This window comes from Gallinula chloropus (genome assembly GCF_964237585.1).
Source record: "Gallinula chloropus genome assembly, chromosome: 1".
Taxonomy (NCBI): domain Eukaryota; kingdom Metazoa; phylum Chordata; class Aves; order Gruiformes; family Rallidae; genus Gallinula; species Gallinula chloropus.
The window spans coordinates 113,291,042-113,308,299 of record NC_140085.1 but is presented as its reverse complement, the minus strand read 5'-3'; the positions used below and the strand labels follow the sequence as shown (position 1 = coordinate 113,308,299).

Sequence of the window (17,258 nt, the reverse complement as noted above, 5' to 3'; positions counted from 1 at the left end):
TTTGTGGTAATGCAGCTGTAACCCACCTGGAGGGTGTGAGGGAGGGGCGCATAGAGCTGCCAGTGGAGGTAAGGGGCTACTGAACTTCTCAGAATTGCTGTGGATGCATTCCAGAAAAGATGCTTACTCTAGCTGGGTGTAACTTCTCCTGTTTGCAGTCATCACACATTAATACAAACAAAACTCCACATATTTCAAACTGTAAATCATTACTAGACAGATGTGTAGTTAACAGAAACACGCACCTGGTAGCTGTCTTATGTGAAATGTCCCTTGTACTTCACAAGTATTTCATTATGTGTATCTAACCTTGATTTAACTGCTTTCTAGTGTAGATGCAGTGCAGGAAATCTTTATGATGTATACTCCCATTTGAAGACGGCATACAGATTTGTAGGTACTTTTAATATATCTCCTTCTTTGTTCTTCCCTGCAGATAGTGCTCAGCAAAACGTTCAGTGTCTGTATCAAGACATCTTGTCCCAAAGTTCTTCCAGTTCAGCGAGTTAAAATCTGAGCTGTGAAAGTCACAAAGTAAGATTTAAAAAGTCAGCAGTCACAAAAATGCTAAGGGTGCAAATCCTTTGTATGAGATCACAAGCAACTTCCCTCTCTACTCATATGTCTAGATGCTGTTGATGTTTCTTCTTTTAGAAGAAACTTTGAAAGATAAAACCTTAGACAAGAAGAGTAAATGTATCTATTGGCAATGACACAAGGAGGAAGTTAAAATCAACAAAATCTGGTCTAAGTAGGGCACGATAGCGTTGAGCAGATCATGAAGAGTTATGCTTCATAATATTCTTGTGCACACTTTAAGTATGGGGAGAAATGGATTTTTTTACAGTAAGTTCTCTGGAGCCTGGGAATATTATAGTCTTGCAAAGCTAAAGTAAATTTGACTGCATCGCATAAAACCTCTTAAATTAATCCTTAGCCAAAATTTAAGCTGTGGATAGCTGATGGAGGTTTTATGAGCTTGTCAGGTAATCGATACAGTAAGTAGTTTCTCAAGAAATCTGAAGTTAGGTGGTGTGCTGGACCATGTCATTAGGATGTAAGCTGTTCTCTGGGATTCACAAGGCACCCAACTTACCTGTGTGGTGCTGCTATTGACTTTTAATGTATCTGCCTCCCTAGCAAACAGGCGTGTGGTGTATGTACATGTGCATACGGATATACAATTATATAAAATATTTTCAGAAGTTGGTTCCTTTACTGTTTCCTTCTGAAGACCTGCAGACCAAATGACTTGGTACAAGGATTCACCCCTGTGCTCTCTCCATCCCTCCTGTGGCATGCCTGGAGAAGAGCAGTTCCCGAAAGCACGTACTTCTGCAAAGCTGAGCCCTCCCCGGTCCATGGGAGAAACAATCATTTTCTTCTCAACTCTCATGGGCAATAATCCTGCAAAGGCCTGTCAGGAGAGGATTTCCTCTTTCAAAAACAGTGTCACATTATTGACTAGTGAATGGTTTGTCATCTTTCCTGGCAGCCAGCTTTCCCACGTAAGCCAGCAACTCCCCACTGTGTACTGGGCGTTCCATCTCTTTTCCAATTCATGCACATGCCAAAACCGTGGGCTCCAGGCGTGCAAACCAGTCCAGAATGTGACTTGACAGATCCTGATGATGCATAGGGAGGAACGTGCTTTGTTTTACTTCCGTGATTTTCAAGCTCCCTTTAGAAAGAGAGCGACTGGAGGGGAAAAAAAACACAACACCCTGGCAAATTTCCTTCGACTTGCAATTTGGGAACAACCTCCATTGCCCAATTTCTCTAGAACAGGAACAAAAGGTGATACCGTGTTTCTCAACCTCACATTTATTTATCCATTTTTTAGGCCACATGTGCACTTTGGGAGGCGGGTTTTTTTTTCCTTTGGAAGCCATGTTTCATCATTACACTGATATTTCAGTTACCTATTCATGCTTAAGCAGAAAGTTTCAGATATTCTAGTAAATCTGTGGAAATCTGCTCTCTCAACAGCATGTGCAGTGCAGTTACATTTTATTAATGCTTTGAGACAGAAGAACTGTAGTGAGTTAAATGTTATGTGAGAAATAGGTCTTGTTTTTCCCTAACTGTGATAGAAATGGAGCTTTTTCATTATTATTGCTTAGATATCACAAAGTTACATAATTGGTTTTGTCTCCTCTGAATACTTAAGCATTATGTTAGCCAGGGTGCTGTGGGTAGAAATCAAATAAAAAGTGTTACTGTTGGTGAATAATCACTGGAAACCCATTAAGTGAATTGAATTTCCCATCTATTAAAACTTTTTTCCTTTCTCCTTTGAGGAGAGAGAGGCCCTTTGAGATCCCTGGTGTGCAAAACCCCATGGGCTTCAGCTAGGGCTGTGTCCTGAGGGTTGGTGTGCCCGGCGGTGAGAGCAGGCAGCACGAGGACACATGGCTGCTGGAGGAAACACGCCCTTGCACAAGACCTGCCCTTCTCCTGCCCATCAGTCCAGGTCAGGACCAGCTCTTGGCAGCAAAAATAACCATATGAACGCTACGAACTCTTCCATTTATAGCCTTCTACCAAACCTCATTTCTGACCTTGTGGGACACAGATTATGGAGGTGCAGTAAAATTAAATACATTGGCCAAACTGTATGCTCACCTTTCCTTTGCTTCCTATGGGTTGTCTTTAAGAAGGGCCTGCTGTTAATGAAAAGGACATGGCTTAATCACAGTCATGACACAGTGTTGCTCAAGTCTGAAGGGCTTGCTTACACTTTGGCTCATCTTTTTTTTTAGCTTTCAGAAGAAGAAGAAATAGCAGCTGTATCTCCAAGCCCAAAGGTTTGGTGAATGTGGGACAGTGTCCAGGGTGATGGTTGTAACATAAGCATGGCCCAAAGTCCTCTTTCCTCCCATCTGTGTCACTCAGAAAGCAGCCATTGCATAACCTAGGGAGTGTGCCTGTCCCTGGACACTGACCGGAGCCTTTTAAGTCCTGCATCCATAGCACAGTCATACTCACTGCTGTGAAGTCTTCTTAGTTCACTCCCAGATTTGCTAACACAAAGCTAAACATCAACTCCTTAGCTCATCCTTCCCCTTCCCCTTCTCCTTCTCCTTCCTTCCTTCCTTCATCCCTTCCTCCGTTCCTTCCTCCTCACCTCTGTGCGTGGGGAGAGCTCGGAACAACTTCTCCTAGAAGCTATGCTAAGGCACATGGAAGAGAGGGAGGTGATTTGTGGCAGTCAGCATGGCTTCACCAGGGGCAAATCCTGCCTGACCAACCTAGTGGCTTTCTGTGATGGGGTGGCTACATCAGTGGACAGAGGAAAAGCAGTGGATGTCATCTACCTGGTCTTCTGTAAAGCTTTTGACACAGTCCCCCACAACATCCTTCTCTCTAAACTGGAGAGATATGGATTTGATGAACGGACTATTTGGTGGATAAGGAATTGCTTGGATGGTCGCACCCAGAGTGTAGTCGTCAAGGATGTGACAAGTGGTGTCCCTCAGGAGTCTCTACAGGGAATGGTATTATTTAATATCTTCATCAATGACATCAACAATGAGGTTGAATACACACTCAGAAAATTTGTGAATGACACCAAGCTGAGTGGTGCAGTTGACACACTGCAAGGATGGAATGCCATCCAGAGGGTCCTGGAAAAGCTGGAGAAGTGGGCCCATGTGAACCTCATGAGGTTCAACAGGACAAGTGCAAGGTCCTGCACCTGGATTGGGATGATCCTTATCATCAATACAGGCTGGGAGATGAAGTGTTAGAGAGCACCCCTGCAGAGAAGGACTTGGGGTTGATGGTGGATGAGAAGCTTGACATGAGCCAACGAGTGTTCGTAGCCCAGAAGGCTGATTGTATCCTGGGCTGCATCAAGAGAAGCATGGCCAGCAGGTCGAGGGAGGGGATTCTGCCCATCTACTCTGCTCTCACGGGACACCACCTGGAGTAATGCATCCAGCACTGGAGTCTCCCACATAATCAGGACATGGAACTTTTGGAATGGGTCCAGAGGAGGGCCATGAAGATGGTTGGAGGACTGGAGCACCTCTCCTATGAAGACAGGCTGCGAGAGTTGGGCTTGTTCAGCTTGGAGAGGAGAAGGCTCAGGGGGCACCTTATAGCAGCCTTCCAGTACCTGAAGGGGCCTACAAGGAAGATGGGAAGGGATTATTTAGCAGGGCATGTAGTGACAGGATGAGGAGGAATGGTTTTAAATTGGAAAGCGGTCAATTTAGATTGGATATTAGGAAGAAATTCTTCATTATGAGAGTGGTGATGCGCTGGAACAGGCTGCCTAGGGGAGGTGGTGGATGGCCCCTCCCTGTAAGTGTTCAAGGCCAGGTTAGATGGGGCCTTGGGCAGCCTGGTCTAGTGAGAGGTGTCCTTGGCCATGGCAGGGGGTTGGAACTTGCTCATCTTTAAGGTCCCTTCCAACCCAAACCATTCTGTGATTCTGTGATGCCTTCTCTCTTTCTTTCTCTCTCTCTCTTTCTCTTTTTTTTTTTGTCTTCTTTCTCATCTTTCTTCTCTTTTCGCCATTTGTAGTGAACCACCTTCCCTAAATGAGTTAGAATGAAATGACAAGCTCTTTCTAAAAAAACCTACTTCCACATTCTGATTAAAACTCTGCACCTTACTGGGATTCACTGGTAATGCAGAAGGGAATTCACATATAATCCGTTTCCACTTAAACTGACAGGATGAAACCTCAACAGGATAACACTAATGATAATAATACAGACTTCTGAATTGCTTGGGGTGGCTTCTGTTTTTCCTCCACCTTTTCACACTTACAGTTTGCTTTGCTTGTCGGTTCCCTTTGGTCTGTGCACTTCATATTAAGTGAGCACTGTCCTGGACCATGCTTCCTTTAGGATCTATTCAAACACAAACCATGTTAAATTACAGTGCTGCATTATTAACAGGCCTTATGGGCACCAGGCTTGAGAGAGAGAAGCTTAACAAGAACACAGGAAAACAATCTTCTAGACTCTTCCTTCCTTTTCCTAATACATAATTCTGAGTGCAGGAAAGAGATAAAATATTTAAATGCCATGATGGAGAACTGTAGGACACAGCATGTTGTTAAACTTCTCTGACAGCACTCCATGCCCAGAGCTCCAGTCATCACTTCCTCTGGTCTTGCCCACTACTCATTTAAAGCAAGAATATTTTTTAGATCCTCTCTGGTTTGACATAAGCAGTCAGAAGCAACTCTTGGTCTTTTTTGCAATGTTTGTACTCTTGTCTGTTACTGCAGCAGTTTTATTAAGAACCTTAGCAGTAAGAGTGATGGAGGCAAATGTCCTTTTGACACACATGAGCCCACCCTGATTGCATCTGATGGGTTTTGCTGTGGTGCAGCCTTATCCCTCAGCCACATGTGCCACGCTGGCAGCCAAGGGGTCAGACTGGCTGCCAAACTGTTGGTATGGAGGGGAGGAGATGCATTGTTTAACCAAATCATCTTCTCTGTGGCATTTCCCACCCTGCAGAATCCTTTACCGTGCAGCCTGGGTTGGCAGCTGTGGGGACAAAGAGCTACCACACCATCAGAGGTGGCTCATTTTCTGTGGATTAATTAAAAAAGCCCTTTTTTTGCTCCTTGGTTTTCTCTTGCTTTGCAAAAAGTTTTCATGCCTCTGAAACTTTCCCCACCCAATTGCAAGATTTATCCTGGCAGTAGAGATTTCACAGTAGATATAATGTGATATCTACTGCAAATGAATCATAGAATCACAGAATATCCCGAGTTGGAAGGACCCACAAGGTTCATCGAGTCCAGCTCCTGGCTTTGACCAGCCAGGTCAGAGCATGTGACTGAGTGCATCATCCAGATGCTTCCAGAACTCAGCCAAACTGGGTGCTGTGACCCCTTCCCTGGGGAGCCTGTGCAAGTGTCCGACCACCTGCTCAGTACAGAGCCTCTTCCTAACATCCAGCCTAAACCTCCCCTGTCACAGCTTCATGCTGTTCCCTCGGGTTCTATTGCTGGTCTCCAAAGAGATAATTCCTTAAATTTAATGTTTCTTTCTCTGAGACACCATTTAAAAATCAGAGGCAAGGTGAAGTTTAAGGAATAGTTTTAACATTTATTTTACAGTGTCAGACTAGATCATAACGCAATAATATAGTGCATTTTTGGTGCTGGTGTTTTAAGCAAAAGGCAGACTGCTGTGCTGGTGGGCGGCTGCTGACTCACTAAGGTTCCAAATAAACACTGACAGGACCAGTCTTTTCTGATGGCAGAGGGACTATTTTTTTTATTTTGGTTTATTCAGCTAGTTCAGGTCAGCACCTGGTTCACTCACAACGTGGTGGCCAGTTGGTCCATGGAAGAAGTGGAGAAGCTTGTTTTCCACTCTTCAAGTGCAGGGTCGAAGCTGGGCTTTAGAGCTGGTGAGCTACTGGCTTTCAAACCCTCCTCGTGCCATGACCACAAATCACCAGGCCAGATCCTCTCCTTAAGCACTTTTGAAAACATCACCTGCGATGTTGGATGAAAAGAGGTAGTTGATTAAGATACAAGACTTTGCAATGATTTAATTAAATTAATAGAAACAAACAGTTAATTGAAAAACGAATGAAGCACTCTCAGAGCAGTAAGAAGACTGTGATCTATGTGTGCTTAAACATCCACAAAGATAGAACGCTTTGCCAAATGGGAATGCCAAATTCCAACTTAAATACTAAATATCAACTTAGTAATGAATTCTTTTTTTTTTTTTTTTTTACAGTTTATTCCTATGTTTTTTACAAATGCAGCTCTTTGGAAGTACCCAGACCTGCATAAACCATGCTGAAGTTCAGGGATTTGTTCTGCAATTACCGAATTACTCAGCTATAAAGCTGCACATGTGAGAACAGGGAGAACTTTGCTGTTGACATTTGGTACATCACTGCTAGAAACTTCACTGCCTTGGGATGTGGCTACACATCCAAGAAAGCTTAAAACCTGCATCTACTTACAAACTTTTATTTACAAGCACGTAGGTACGGGTGATTCATCTAATTGATAACTTTCTAAGATTGTCTTTATGAGGTCCCTCACTATCAGCTGTTGCAGCAGAGAGCACCGATGGGTCAGGAGGAACATCAGTGCACAGATAACTAAAAGAAAACAGAGGGCAAAAAATAATGGTCAGCTTTCACAGTGGAGGAAGGTCATCAGTGGAGTCCTGTGGGGTTTTGTGTGGAGAGCTCGTACTGTTCAGTGTGTTCCTAATCGGTCTGGTAATGGAAAAAAATGAGGTGGCTGTTCACTGATCATGCTAAGTTATTCAGAGCAGTGAATGCAAGGCTGATCATGAGAACTGCACAAGGACATTATAAAAATGAAGGATGAGATGATGAAGTGGTCAGTGAAATTCATTGTAGGGAGACATGAAGTGGTGTACATGGGAAAAACAACCCTAATTTCACATACAAAATTTGGCCTCTAAGGTGTTTAATGCCTCACTAGAATGAGCTCTTAGGTTTCTGATAGTTTCTTGTGTGGAAACATCACCACAGTGCTTGTCATTGTTAGCACTAACCCATTGATAAGTAGGAATTATTAGTGTAGGCGTGAAGATCAAAACTGAAAGCAGCATGTCGCCATTGCACAAACTCATGCTGTGCCTGCGTCCTAAATGTATGTTCACATCTGGCCCTCTCGTTCAGAGGGGATGCAGCTGACAAATAAAAATACAAAGGACAAAAAGGCTAATTGGATCTATGGTTGTATGGTTTCCACATGAGCAATGATTGTCCATGTTGGGAAAGAAATGGCAGCGAAGGGAAACAGGAGAGGTGCATTAAATTGTTAGTGGTGAGGCGAGGGTGAACAGGAAATGGTTGTTTACTGACTTCCAACAAAAGAGCTTGGAGGGGTCAAATGAGAGGGACATCCCTGGAGCTCTCTGCAAAAGGAGACAAAAGGAGACAGTCCTTCACGCAGGGTGCAGTTCAGGTCTGGGACTGCAAGCTGCACAGCCTTATAGCTGCTTACGTCGGCTCAGAGTCTTACTGGGCAAACGACTGGGAGCAAAATCACCAAGGGCTATTAAATACAAAAATACTGAAAAGACTCTAGGCTGAAAATTACACAAGGGGAACTTCTGGGGATATTCTGGGGAAGGATAACACCTGGCGCACACTTACACAACTACATCGCTTAGCCACTAGCTGCTTCGGAAACAGGGCAGGAGACTAGGTGAAACTGTGGTCTGATGGGTTATGTCTGTAGCTATGCCCACAGAGGAACTTGTTGTACCTGAAGGGAACCTTTCCAGGACAGATGGAAGAGAAGTGTGTCCTTAATATGCTACTTTCCCTTCTCCATCTTCTCCTGTCAGAAGCCTGGCATGAAACTGCAGTGAAAATCATTGTTAAACTTTGAAGTTCACAGCCAACTGTTTTTGTGTGTGGAGCAGCTGGTGGCACTAAAAGAAAATCAAATCAACTCACAATGAAAACGATGAGATATTAAAAGCACTTGGGGGAAATTCAGTGAAATATTTGGATGAAAGTGTGAGTTCCGCTGCTGCCCACGTCTCAGCTGCGAGCGAGAAAGTCAGTCTTCCTCATCAGCAACTCCTGCAGAAAAGATATTGCAGTGGGCCTCCAATCTCAAAGACATTCCCCTGAAATTGAAGGACAGCTCCTAATTGCCCCTTTCACAGTCTGGTCTGCAGTAACCCTGTGTCGCACATCCCTGGCTCCACAGAGGCATTCCCTTCTCCGCTTTGGTATTTGCCCTCCATCAGATTGATACACCTTCATTAAGTTGTCTCTTATATTATAAAGGCTGATCCCTCCTCCTCAGCTATTAATTGCAATTTTGGTCTATATGTTTACGCTGAGAAGATAGAGGAGAAAGTGTGGCTTGCCTGGACTTGTTCCTACTGAGAAAAAAAGGTGCAGAAATCCCTGAGGGTTATCTAGTATGAATTAAAACACCATTTGACACCTTGTTTAGACACAGCTTAAAACCTTCTGCCTGGTCTCATTTCTCATCTTTCTGTAGTTCTATTTATAGGAGAGAACAATAACATTACAAATCTACCTGAGAAGACTCATGTTAGGATTAATGTTTCTGCAGGTGCTTGAAGATGATACATAGCTGATCACTATTAAGAGACAGATGGACTGAGTCCAAAAATCTCAGGGCAAGACTAATGAACATTGTCAGGATTTTGGAACATTTGAGGGCACCACCCTCCTCCTCCTCCCCTTCTGTGTCGCCCTGGGTTTTTCTGCTTTCTTCCTTATTCTGCTCTTCACCTGAAGATTTAACCCCCTCCTCCCTTTCTGCAAAGCCTTCCCTCCTTCCCACCTATGTCCTTGCCTCCCCTCATTGCCACTTTTCCTCTGCTTTCCCTAGAAATTCCTGCATTTCTAATTTTTCTCAAGTGATAAGCCTTTTCTTTCTTCTTTTGTTCTTTGCTGCTGCAGATACAGAAGTTGCATCATATGTGGTTCCCCCTCCTCTCCATGTCCCATGAGGGCTGGGCCATTTTGGGTGACTATCATCTTTATGGAGGACTTCAAGCCTTCCTGCATTTCCAGCACACGGACAACTCATTTCTTTTCGTTTTGACTTCCTAAGTGACTGGAATGAATAGCTTTTGATTTGGCGGCACCACGCAGTCTGGAGAAATACACAGTGACTAACTCTTAGCCTATGTTTTGAATGGCTCCATTGTTTCCTTTATTGGTATTTTAATACATGTGTTTTGTATTCCACCACTCCAACTGGAGGTGACCATGGCCCCTTACATCCCTGGGCTGATTGAATTGCTTTCTGTACATCCGCTCCATAGTTCCCTATTCATTACAAACTCACATTTGCTTCTAAAGTCAGGCGTCCTCAGTAATTGCTGTTTGTTATGAAAGCAACTTCCATTTCCATTCTGTGCTAATTATTATATTTAAGCTGGATCTTTCCATAATTCAGGGAACCAATTGTCCATCTTTTATGAAAGCAATGGTAATTCTTCCCACCTCTGCTGTCATTCTTTCCCTCACTTGCACTGTGAGCTGGAGAACAGTGTAACCTCACATCAGCCTTTCTTCTTTTAACCACAGCTTGGCAATAGCATGTAGTTCTGCTCTGTCTGCTTACCCTCCAATGCCGGTTGTTTGCACATAACAGGGAAAAAAAGAAAAAGAAAAGGTTAGAAATGGATTGTACTTCCCCAGGGAGTTGTGGAGTTTTTATTTTGCTTTCCCTCTCTATTGTTGCTGTTTTGTAATGAGTTTGTGGTAAGGAACATCTTGTCTGCAGAACCACGTTTAAAATTAGAGAGAGGAGCAACATATCGCTTGTACCTTTGGTTTCACATTTCTGGGACACGTTAACAACAAGCAGCAGAATTATTTGTTTGGCAGACTTGGTCCCTGAAACCACAGCAGGGTTTAACAATTCTTTTGACTTGTTTTATTTCCGACAACGGGTGGTAATCAACCAGAGAGCACATTCAGCGCGCTCTTCCTGCTTTCATGTGGGCTCCAGGTCACCACTAAAACAGTCATTAGGCTCAGAGTTGCTTCTAATATCCCAGTGTACATGCACCTTTATTCTACCTCACAGCTGCTCCTAGAAGGACAGAGTGGCATTTGACACACGATGCCCCACACAGTCCGGGCCTGTGCACAGCCCCACGCACTCCCAGAGGGAGGCATTTTTCTTCCCATGGCTTCAGCCACATTTTATAGCCTAAACCAGAACCTGCTGCCATGTGGCACACTGATTTTCTCTCTGTCCCGCTACGACCTTTGCTGGATGTTCACAGGGTGGACATGCCTCAGTGCCTTTGGCTGGACTTTGGTTAAGCTCCCTTTGGAGACAGAAGGTTTTCCAGGAAGATGGGGAGGGAAACCCCTCTGCTCTACCCAGTGCTGCTCATCCTGCAGTTATAGGAAGGACAAAGCTGGAGAAGGGACCATCCCACCGCTCGCCCTGCCACCAAGGCTGGTGTAAGCTTCACTCACCCAGGACCTTCAATCTGGTGGTGTCAGAGGAACAGGCATTCCCCTGTTTTCAAAGGGGTTGTTCTTCCCTGCCACCCCTCTGTCTAGCTGCTGGCTCTAATGCAGAGTGGGTGTGAAATGACAACAGGGCAGAAGTGACATGCAGTTGGCACAGAGAACTATGAACGCTCAAAAAAAGCAAAGCACTGGAAGACAAATCCTGAAATAATGGATAGTTTGTTGCTGGCATCAAGTCATCAAACCACACTTTATTAAAAGAAATCATGGTACTGACCAGAACATCAGCGATCATGTATCGAATTCTCCTTTGTGTTATGACAAACCTACATCTATACAAATTCAATGGTTTCCCTGAAGCAAATATAACAATAGCTGGCATGATGCAGTGCTCTAGTCGTGCATCAGCCTTCTGTGAGACTGTGTTAAAATTTGTGGCATACGCAGTGGAAATGAGCCTCGAATTCTTAAGCTACCTTTCACTTAGGGTTCATTTAGTCAGGTTATACCTCGGGGCTGAAGTCTCGGGACTCCTCTGTTCTTGGCTTTCCAACCTTTTTTCTCAAGTCAAGGCCGTTTGAAAGACAAAGCGTAGCAGATGATAATTAAAATACATATACAGTAAGCACACAAAATAATAGGGTGACAATGGCAATAAGAGGTGACATTGTAGGTTCTGGTGGCAGGAGTTCCTGGAGCAGCCCTTTCAGGGCCCCAGTGGGAATTTCTCCTTCCACGTACTGAACACCTACGCAAAACAAACGGGGGGGGCGGACGCTGCTGTCCAAAGCAGCAGAGACAGGATAAATAGTGCATTGGGAAATTAGGAGGACAGCCAGCCTTTTAATCAGGAGACAGCTGGATTCCCAAGAGCTGAGAGGCTATAAGCTGGTTCCCTGAGGAACCAAGCCAGGAGAAGGCAAAGCAAACAAACAAACAAAGCAGCATGCCTCTCTTAAAACAGACTTTGGGGCTCTTCTTTCCCGGGAAAGGTCCCTGCTTACAGAGTTTCCCAAAGAAACAGCCTTTACACTCATGGCTTCAGCCCAGTGCACTGTTGGGAGCGATGGCACCAAAGCACCCAGGGCTGCAGAGAGCAATACAGGGAAGCTGGAGGCCACTGTGTAGGGAGAAGAGGACGAAGCCGTTGGTGAGCAGAAGAAGCGATTCCTGGGAGCAGGCTTACCTGCCAGGGCTGGCTTTAGGAAGAGCAGTGCTGTGGAGTGGGCTCACTGTGTCCTTCCACACTAGATGACGGTACAAGATTTCATCATATTCATTAAGGATCAGGACCTCACTCTGGCCCTCAACCGGTAAGTGATGGTGTGTTTTAAGAGCAGACTGGTAAAATTCATCACGTTATTAATTCCAAAGAAGAGCCAAACATTAAATCCCACCAGCCACATTTGACAATGTGAAGATCTGCTTATTAAAACAGGCTATTCATGCAGCATCACCCTTTCTGAGACTTTATATTCATCTTTCATACCAGAAAGGGGAAGCAAAGGCAACTGCTAAATGAGTTTGCCAAGACATTAGATACCTTTTCAAAAAACAACCACAACATTCTTAAGAATGCGACACGCTGTCTCACCTTGAATATGCTCGATGCTTACTTCTACATTAGTGGCATGTTTGTGCTTCTCTCCAGGAATGCAACACTCCAGCAGTTCAAAGAGACCCTAGAACAACAATAACAGTTTTCATCGCACTTAAAAAAAAAATAAATTGATGATATTATCACCTGAACTCAGGTGTTCACCATTTTACTTTGATCCAGGACTTAATTAGATGTCCTACAGCAATTTCTGTCTCCTTTAAAACTGAGGTTATAACCGCAGCGCTGCAAACTCAGCGGGGCTCGATTTGTGGAGCTTTCAGCTAATTAAACCCCTCAGTCTGCCTTGGATGGAAGCAAACATCCTGTGTGGGTCTGTTTGGGTGTTTAACAAGAGGACAAAAAAATAAATATCCAGGCTTGAATTCATTACAGCAGATTTTTCCCCCCTCTCTTAGCTGTGCCTGACCTCGGTGTCTTCATTTGCTATCTGAGTTTAGAAAACTTCAGGCAGCATGGTGTGAGGGTGGCCAAGTGGGAGGAGGTTTCTCTTCTAATTATGAAATCTGTAGACCTTAGGACAAGTTCCTGGAAACATAAGCCCGAGGACTCATCACTCACTATAAATATTTTGCACAGCTTTTGCAGATAAATCTGTGCAATAATTGCTATCTCTACTCAAATAAAAATGTGATTAAAGCAGTAGGACACATCCCAGCTTTTTACTTAGCTAGCAAAAGTAACGGCAGTAATGGCCTGTCAGTGGCTTGGGTTCCAGCATGAGCTCCTAGACTGAATCTCAGCCTATACATCTCTATATTTGCAGCTCTATGGCAATACAGACATATTCCAAGTGAGGGTTTTTTTTGTTGGGATTGTTTTTTTTTTCTTTTTCTTTTCTGTAGCATGATACCCTCAGAGTAAATACATAGTTGGTAAAGAAGGGGGGACGTATGTGTTTACACTTAGATTTTTTTATCCCAGTCCTTGCTCAGAAGTATGTGAGCAAAAGGAAAGCTGGTCTGATACGCAGGGTCCCTTGGCAATGGCCTTACAACAGAGAGGGGAAGGCACAATACCCAGGATTCTGCTCCTGCTCCAAAAGGCGCAGCAATGAACTGGCAGCAATGTTCAGACTCCAGCTCTAGAAAGGAGTCCCTCATCCACCAGAAGAAACTCAAGTGGCAATAGAAAATACAAAGTCTTGGTTGTCATATGACTGAAAGCACATTCAGTGGTATTCTGGGTTAATGAGAATTAATATCCATCCAAAAACTTAAAAGAGAATTTGTAACCAAAAAAAAAAAAATGTGTGTTTGAGGTCCGTAATGATAATGTTCTCTCACAGCTGCTTTTGTGAGGGGGGAATAATTTAGCAACACTATAGCTGATGTTGACTTTCTAGTTTGTGGTGAAATTATAAAGTAAATGTTTCCTCCAAAGAGCTCCAGAGCTGTTTATGGGAGCTGGAGGCACACTCCTGAGACAGCAGGCTGGAGATCTGACGCGCTGCAATGTTGTAAATTGCTGTAATTTCACTGCACTGCCTGCAGCATGCCTTCGTCCTATGGAAGATATCATTACGAGTTAAAAAATACGTGATTTGTCTTTAACTCTTAGGAAAATTAATTCATGCTAAAATATCTTTCTTTTTTTATTCCCCTCACATATAACATTAGATCCTATTTACGCACAGAAATACTATCCCCCCCCCCCCCTCCATCTTATGGGAAATTTCTGCAGAAAGAAAATCCCTACATGTGAAAAGGCCAGAGGCTGAACAAGCTAAAGAGAAGAAGATTAAGATCAAATACAAAAAACATGGTGTAAAAAGATAAGAGGCAGTATAGTTTCAGAACAAAATATTTAGATAAGGATTATTTGGGACACTGCAGGGGAAGGAAGGGAAGGGATTATAACTAAAGAGGTGTGCTTGCCATCCCACTGAATTCTTGCCCATAATTCTCTTTCCCCTTCAGCCGTCTGTATCGCAGTCGTTGGTGTGGGGTCCGTACAGCTGACGCAGTGCCCGTGGCTGAGCGAGGGCAGTGCTGCAGAAGGCACCAGTGCAATCTGTTCGGACCTGGCTGGCTTTTCACAAGAACGGTCTCGTAGTTGTACACACCTTTCCCATCAAGGGCAAATCCTGGTTCAACAGCACGTGCTTCATACCTTTGTTGCAGAAATCCAAAACCAAGATAGATGAGTATTTGTGGCCTTTAGTGCCACTGGGACCAGGAAGCTGTTTAATATGCTTTTTTTCCAGCCGTTACCTATTGCATCTTTAATTTCTGGATGGAAGCCAAGGCTATTGATTTTTGTATGAAGCTTTTGGTCAAAAGGTACACAATTTTTTTTTAACTGCTCAGGAAAATGATTTTAGGAATAGTACTTTTTTTTCTTTTAATAATGTGAATGGAATTTGTTAGTTAGTGTTGCCAGAAAAAATGTTTGCATAATTGTTATTTGATATCAAATGGCTTTTAGACTTGGGATGTAACATTCTGAGGCATAGAAGTTTTTACTTGTAAAACACTAATCTGATGGTCCAACTTTAAAGCATATAGTAATTTTTACAGTTGCAACAAAACACCTTTCAAGAGCCCAGCAAAAGCCCTGATAGAAAATTTGTTTTGTATTAAATGGTTGTGTGCAAATAGACACAGTTTTTAAAGGTTTAAGATCCAATCATCTAGAATAAATTCAAAAAACCTGACGCAAGAATCTTATTTAAACTATCCGACATAAGCACACAATGTAGTTCAGGGGGTGTAGAGTGAGCCCTCTGAAGTATTTGCTCATGTTTTAAGCCAATCTTTCCCAAAGACACAGTGTCTGAACCTGGTAAATGAGTTCTCAGGGGTTTTTTTTTACCCAGTTAATTATTTGTGATGGTGGGGCATTTCATTGCCATGGCCAGTAGCACTTTGTTTAATCAGACCCTTAAGCCCTGCAAGGTCCCAAGCCCCATCAGCTCAGCCAAGCCAGCCCAGCTCCAAGCTGGTTGCTCTCGAGGTCACCTTCATGCCACGCTCCCGGGCACAGGGCAGCTCCTGGCTGTGTGTGAGGGACATCAGTGGGAAAGCCTGGCTGGGGATTGCTGGCATTGGTTTTGCTGATTGGACATTCATGGAAAGAGCACTGGATATTTTGTCTGGAGGGAAGTTCTTGGTGGAGCTGGTAGCAGCGGTGGTGGGAATGGCCAAATGCCCCATGGTGACTCCAGCTTGCTTTCCCAGGCTTTTCTCACAGGTCTGCCCTTCACCTCACCCTATCCCTTCCTTGGCAGGAGAGTCTCAGCTCTGTCCTCATGGATTTGAGCAAACTGCTTCTCTCAGTACAGGAGTCTCAGGCTGCAGCGGGATGCCAGGAACAGCTGTAAGTGACTGCGGGAGCCCTTCCAGGCTCTTGTACAGCAAAGGTAAAATGTTGGCTTAAATCACTGCTGCAGAGGCATGCTCTTCAGTCTCATTTCTTTGGGATTAGAAGGGAACACTATTCTGTCTTGGATAAAAGTAAAGACTTTTAGAGAAGTCAGAGGCTGACTTCTCTAAATGATACAAGGTACAACCTCACATTCTCCTGAAGCTGCCAGCTGCCTTTTAACAGGGGAGGTATTCCAAACCTGGAGCCGTTTCAGCACATGGTCCTTAGGGCTTTTTTTCCCTTTTGCCCAAAAGTCCAAAGACAGGGAAATCAAAATAAAAAATAGAAACAAAACAAAACAAAACAAAACAAAAAAACAAACAAAAAAGAAACCCCAGCTCACAATGGATTCCACCAATGTGTCTGCACGGAAAGGCAGCAATCAAGTGATGCCTCTGATCTTGCCCTCAAGGGCTTGGGTTGCTTCAAGCTTGCCCTGTTGGATGCCTTATTCAAAACCAACTTGACTCGTAGTCACATCCCAGTGGGTTACTACACATTTACAGGCTGACTTGCGTGCAGACTTTTTGGCCCATTAGTTTCCTTAAGAGATGCTGGCTATTGCCTCCAGACATATGCCCTCCTACTCTCTGTGTGCGCGCCCCATGCCCCAGCACATAAGGAGGGAGCTCACCAGCCACTAACTCTGATTTACAGGCACCCTGTAGCACTTCAAATCTGAATCAGCAGAAACTTTTAAGAGTAGCACAGCCCTGCTCCCTACCCCCATGTATGGGCTTGAAAGTCTGTTTCACCAATGTGTTCAGAGACCAGGCAGCCAGTAAGCAATTTTTATATCCTAATGGCTTCTAAATTGCTGATGATTTAACGGGAAAGGAAAATGAGCTGGAAATGCTGACAGTGCAGGTATGTATTTCAGGAAAGCACAGAAGAAAAGAGACTTCTTGGTCCCTGAGAAGGTTGGTAACCACAATGTAACAGAACACTGAAATTCAGACGTGTGAACCACATAAATAGTTTTCTGATGTCTGGACAGCTGTAACTGCATTAGTGGCTTTTTGTCACTGAACATCCGATAAGTATCACAAAGCCTAATTAATAATTGTAATGTGCTTACTCACTGACAAGGTCTGTTGACAAGTGCTAGGTATCGTCATGCTTAATTGTGGGGTATCTGACATGATTGCCATAAACTGGAAGATGCTCAGATACTACTGAGGTGAGAACTGTGTGAAGAAGCCAGACAGATTGCTGTCACTTAAACACTGCTGAACTTGACATCTTGGGTACCACTTATGCTTATATAATGTAGTTTAATGCTTCGATATTGATTAGAAGGGGTAACCTATTACTGACT

The 17,258-nt window shown here is 43.9% G+C and overlaps 1 long non-coding RNA gene across 1 annotated transcript; it reads right to left on the bottom strand.

The window, feature by feature from the left end:
* Positions 1-6,112: 6,112 nt before the first annotated feature.
* LOC311204537 lies at positions 6,113-14,682 on the bottom strand. The gene is made up of 3 exons (XR_014618069.1): positions 14,640-14,682; positions 12,551-12,638; positions 6,113-6,472 (listed from the first exon to the last, which is right to left on the bottom strand). It is a non-coding gene; the product is annotated as an uncharacterized lncRNA (long non-coding RNA).
* Between the last annotated feature and the right edge of the window lie 2,576 nt (positions 14,683-17,258).